Raw genomic sequence first — 6,609 nt, forward strand, 5'->3', positions numbered from 1 at the left:
TAATTATGATGTGTGTTATATTTTTATTGTCATTAATTTTTTTCATTGCATATTTTTTAGAAGTACAAATATGAAAAATGCTATGAACAAAGCTAAACAAGGAACTAATCCCATGGAAGTTTGCATATCTGATAGTGGTAAAACACACACTATTCTCCAAGATAAAAGATATTTATTGGAACTAAAACCAACAATAACGTTACAAAATTTCTGATAAATGAAGCTTTGTAATAACCACAATTGAAAAGAAATTTTTTAAGTCTTAATGACATATATTCTCATGGGTATGATACTTCAGACAATAAATGAAGGAAATTTGAAATATATATGTCTTACCGCATATAAATCAGGAAAGAAATATGTAGTAGAAAAACTACAATGCACCCTACTGGATTACATTATACACATATAATTCCAATTAAATCAAACATGCTAGTTGATAATTCTTTAATATTAATTGACATGATCAATTAGGATATCTTGGTTCAATAATAATACGAAAAATTATAGAAAATACACATGGTCATCCGCTGAAAGACTAGAAGATCTTTCAAAATAATAATTTTCAATGTAAAGTTGTTCTCTTGGAAAACTTATTATAAAACATCACCAGCTAAAATCCGAACGGAATCACCCATGTTTCTTGAACGTATTCAGGGTGATATTTTGGGTCAATTCATCCACCATGTGGACCATATTTTATGGTATTAATCGATTTCTCCAGCAGATGGACAAATGTATGTTTATTATCAACTCAGAATGTGGCATATGCAAGATTACTTGCTCAAATAATAAAATTGTGGAATCAATTTCCCGATTATACAATCAGTAAAATTAGACTTGATAATGCTGGTGAATTTACTTCCCAAACTTTCAATAATTATCGTATGTCTATGAGAATCACTGTTGAGCATCATGTTGCTCATATACATACACAAAATGAATTAGTTGAATCATTCATTAAATGTCTACAACTGATTGCTAGACTAATGATTATGAAAACAAAACTCCCTATTTCTATATGGGGACAAACAATTTTACATGCTGGTGCATTAATTTGCATCATACCAAGTACATATCATAAATACTCCTCATTGCAGCTTGCATTTGGTAAATAACCAGACATTTCTCATCTGATAATTTTTGGATGTATGGTATATGTGCCTATTGCACCCTCAAAGAACAAAAATGAGACCTCAAAGAAAGATCAGAATTTATATCGGTTATGATAGCTCATCAATCATTCAATATCTTGAGCCTCAGACAGGCGAAGTGTTTACAATATATTTTGTTGATTGTCATTTTAATGAGAAAATATTCTCAATGTTAGGAGGAGAAAAGAAACATAACGAAAATAAAATTGCATGGTATGCATCATCATTGTTACATCTGGATCCAAGAGCTAAACAATGTGAAAAGATGTACAACAAACTGTGCACTTACAAAGAATAGCAAATCAAATACCAGATATATTTTCAGACACAAAAAGGATAAGCTAAATCATATATACATGATGTAAATGATCCTGCTAGAATTGAAATTCCAAAGAAACAAATTGAACACACTCATGATGTCATAAAACGATTGAAGCGTGGAAGGTCAATTGGTTCCAAGGATAAAAATCTCCGAAAAAGAAAATGCATAGAGAAACACGAGTATCACAAAATAGAGAATGATATTCTGACAGAAACACATGATGATAAAAATGTTCTGTTAAAATCACAAACTGACGAGAATCATGAAATCCATATCAATTATTAATACTGGAAAAATATGAAATTGAAAAGATATAAAAAAAATTGATGAGATATTTTCTTACGATGTGGCATTTGACATCAGAAATGACAATGAAGATCATGAACCAAAATTTTTTGGTGAATGTAAAAGTCGACACAGGACCGGATACATCTGAAGGTGTAAAATATGTTGGATACAAATGAGTTTTTATTCGAAAGCGAAATGAGAAAAATGAAATAGTAAGATATAAAGCTCGACTTATTGCACAAGATTTCTCTCAAAGGCCTGAATTGATTATGAAGAAACGTATTCTCCTATTATGGATACAATTACGTTTCGCTATTTGATTAGTTTTGCGCTATCTGAAAATTTAGAGATGCGTCTTATGGATGTTGTCAGATCTTATTTATACGGATCACTCAATAGTAATATGTATATGAAAATCCCTGAATGATTTAAGATGCATAAAACACAAAGTTCAAAATCCAAATAATGTTATTCTGTGAAATTGCAAAAATCATCTTATGGGTTAAATCAATTTAGTTGAATGTGGTATAAGCAGTTAAGTGAACACTTAATGAAAAAAGAATATGTAAATAATTCAATATGCCCTTGTGTTTTCATTAAAGAAAAAACATCCGGATGCGATGCGTAATTATTGCTGTATATGTTGATGATTTAAACATCATTGGAATAAATAAGAAAATTCAAGAAGTTGTATCATATTTGAAGGACGAATTTGAAATGAAAGATATTGTAAAAACAAAGTATTGTCCTGGGTTTGCAAATTGAACCAAAAGAATGTGGAATATTTGTTCACCAGTAAAATTATGCAAAAATGGTCCTTAAACGTTTTAATATTGATAAATCAAATCCTTTAAGTACTTCAATTGTTGTTAGATCATTAAACATAGAAAAAGATCCATTCCGTCCATGTGAAGATGATGAAGTTATTCTTGGTCCATAAATATCATATCTAAGTTTTATTGGTGCCCTTATATACCTTGCAAATTGTACAAGACCTGATATATTTTTTGCTGTAAATTTATTAGCAAGATTTAGCTCATATCCAACAAAGAGACACTGTAACATAATTAAACATATATTCCGTTATCTATGAGGAACTACAGACTTGGGACTTTTTTATTCAAAAGATACCAATCAAAGTATAATTGGTTATAATGATGCTGGGTACTTATCCGATCCACACAAGACACGTTCCCAAATCGGATATGTATTTACTCGTGGAGGCACTGCAATTTCTTGACGTCCACAGAAACAAACACTCGTAACAACTTCATCAATTCACGTCGAGATTATTGCACTACATGAAGCAAGCCGTGAATGTGTGTGGCTAAAATCAATGATACAACATATCCAAATCTCATGCGGGTTATCATTCGACAAGAAGCATGTGACACTATATAACACTGGGATGCGCAATCTAAGAAATTCGTGAAGAATCATTTGTGTTAATACGAGGGAGAGTTTACGTGACTGTACTCTTTTCTCCTTACTATGATTTTTTATCATAATGGATTTTTCCTAGTAAGGTTTTTAACGAGGTAGTATAAAAATACGTAATGAAGACAATCAATGTATCTTGATCATCATCACAAGGGGAAGTGTTGAAAATAAGAGTTAAAAATATTGAAAATTAGTGTGTGATAATGTAATTATTTTTGGATTATTTTAAAGAAATTTTATAAATACGTCTCTCAATTTGCGAAGAAAATACACAATTGAGTACAGAAAAATTTTATACAGTGTATAGTTTAATATATATTATGAGTTTGAGATTTTATTCTTTACCGTAAATTTTTATTTTTAAAAATATTCATATTCCATTGTTCATATATACTTGTTACATTTAGTCAACTAATTCAACAATCAATATCATTTACTTAAAAAAATTTAAAAGTGTATAAATTCTAACAAAGTTAAAATTATCTAAATAAATAGCTCAAAGTTTTTCAAAATTCATAAATCATTATATTGTTTCATCTTTTTATCCTTTTTCATCTTTTCTTATCTTTATTTTCAACAATAATTTCTAGAGTATTTGAATATTAGACCTTTTAAATTTTTTTAAATAAGTAACGAGTTAACTCAAACTCAACGTATCCAACTCATTTCAACTTATAATCCCAACAGTCTATCCCATTTTCACTCACTTTTGAGTGGGATGCGAAAATCTTATTCAAATCAAGTTTTTTGTATAACGAGTTAAATCAACCACACGGCCAAACCCAATTTGATAGCTCTAATCATAAGCAAAAAATGAGCATCTTTTGTACTTTTCTTTAGAATGTTGACGTATCATGACACCAGATATTATCGATATATCCAAAGTCATGTTCGGACTCTTTGACTAATTAAAACTCCAAAATCTAATTTATGATGAGTGCAAAAATATATTCGAGTCATAATTGATGATTATACTATTGTTTTAGAGCAAATTTATGTGTTGTGGTAGCTATTTTGTGTTTGCAGGGGCCAAGGTTACACAGACATTTTATGGCAAAGAAGACGTGGAATGAAAGGTAAACGGTGATTTGAAGTGAAAGGAAGTTCAAAACGGAGAGCAAAATGCAACCCGTGCCTAAATTCGACTTCATTTTTATTCTTCTCTTCTTCTAAATTTATCAGTTCAATGTTGAGATTGAAAAAAATGATTTGTTTTATTTTTTATTTCGTTGTGAACTAATTTTATATTCTTGAGGAACACAGGGATTTGGTTGAAACTATGTCTATAACCTTTTGATTTATAAGTTCAAATTCTTTTCGTTTATTTATGTTCTCCTGTGTTTAATGCGTTCAATTTACTGGTCATAGATTGATTGATAAAATAATTGAGATATATCACTCGGCGTTTGCATATATTGTTTGATGTTAGATTTTGTATATGAATATCAAAATCAATATTAGATGTTAAATTATATTTATTACTTGGGAAAGAAAATAAAAATAATTAATTTTTTTCCTAATAAACGAGATCAATTTATGAATATAAGCGTCAGATAGGAACTAAATATAATGGATAACCAAGTTAAATCGAATCTATAAATTATTTCTCACATTAAATTCCAATTATTTACATGAGCTTGATTATAGTTGTTTTTTTAATTAATTGACCAAATCATTCTTGAATTTCTAAATAAAGTTAAAAATACTTTAGTTACAATATTCGATATAGTTTAAATATTATACCACTAGTAAGAACGATATTTTATTGATAATATATTAAAACTTGACACTGTATGTTTGCGAACGAAAATAACGCAACAATTTACCGTAATAAATTGGTAAAAAAAATTCAAATGCATAAACAACAGCCGAACCGTCACTTTCTGTATTTCGACCGCTGGATTAAAAATACACAAAAATAACAACTTTCAACTAATTAGAATACAAAATATTTGTACAAGAATAGTCAATAATAATTTTTAGACATTAAAATTATTGACATGTCCCATTTCATTTCAAAGGATGGGCAAAAACTTGTGTGAGACGATCTCACATGTAATATTTTGTGAAACAGATCTCTTATTTGGGTCATCCATGAAAAAATATTACTTTTTATGTTAAGAATATTACTTTTTATTATGAATATCAGTAGGGTTGATCCGTCTCACAGATAAAGATTCGTGAAACCATCTCACAATAGACCTACTCCAAAAGAAGCCGGGCTTCGTTCCGTCCAAGAAAGAGAGATTTGCTTTTGTTACCAACCCATGAAGAAAGATAACAAAGAAAAGATTCGAAACGAGAATATTAGTATTTAATTCATAAATTATCAAACATATGATATAATTATATAATATATATTATATAAAATTTCCATATCCTTAATTGTGTCCGCAGTCGTAAACTCATAAATCCAATGATAACGTGACTCTTATTACTTATTGATTGCACGTCACTCACATATTAGAAGTTAAAAAATCTCAACTTCTATAAAATTCTCCCACAATCATAAACCTACAAAACTAACTTTTTTAGTCGCATCTCACGAATTAATTCATCATTCTATGTTTTTTTTTTAACCCTTTTTATGTATATTTTCAATTATATAATATTATAAATATATATTTTTGATACTCATTTTAATTAATCTATTAATAACATATGTTAGTTTTATTTAATAAATTCATAATATATTTCAATTTAATAATTAATATATAATTATTATTTTATCTTAATATGTAGTTTAGGGAAAAATAATAATTTGATGAAAATATAATTAAAAATTAATTAATTTAAATAATTAAAAACACAGGTGATTTTTTTTTTAAAAAAATAATAATCCAAAGATATTTTAAAAAATGATGTTGAAAACAAAAGTAGAAAAAAAATGTAAAAACACAATTTTTTTTAGTTTGAAAGATAAAAATAAACTTGCAAGGAGAGAAAATTATTCGAACCAAGCATCCAAAATGGGATGTTGGGTTCATTGTGTTGGCTTTTGTAAAGCCAAAAAGCATACACAATGATTTGGGTTTTCAAAACTTTAGTTGAGTTCCTATCTTAAAATCGACTCATGTAGTTTTGTTAAAAGCAGCATAAAATCTAGCTGTTAAAAAAAAAAGTAATTGTGAAGAGTGAAGGAAAAGATTGAGTCTGTTACAAACTTTAGTATTATTAAATAGGCCCCATAACTTTCTTTTAAAAAATTGAAAAATATATTAAAAAAAGCTTCATATTTGCATACTTCCCGAAGCCCGAATCCAGGAAAAGTAGAATTAGATTTGCTCGTAAAAAAAAAAAAAAAAAAAGTATTTGGGGTATCTATGAGTGACAAGTGTTCGCATTCACTGATGTTGTGATAATATTTTCGGTTGTAGTGACAAAATTTAAGCATTGATCTTGGTT

This window comes from Primulina tabacum, chromosome 8 (genome assembly GCF_025594145.1).
Source record: "Primulina tabacum isolate GXHZ01 chromosome 8, ASM2559414v2, whole genome shotgun sequence".
NCBI classification, from domain to species: domain Eukaryota; kingdom Viridiplantae; phylum Streptophyta; class Magnoliopsida; order Lamiales; family Gesneriaceae; genus Primulina; species Primulina tabacum.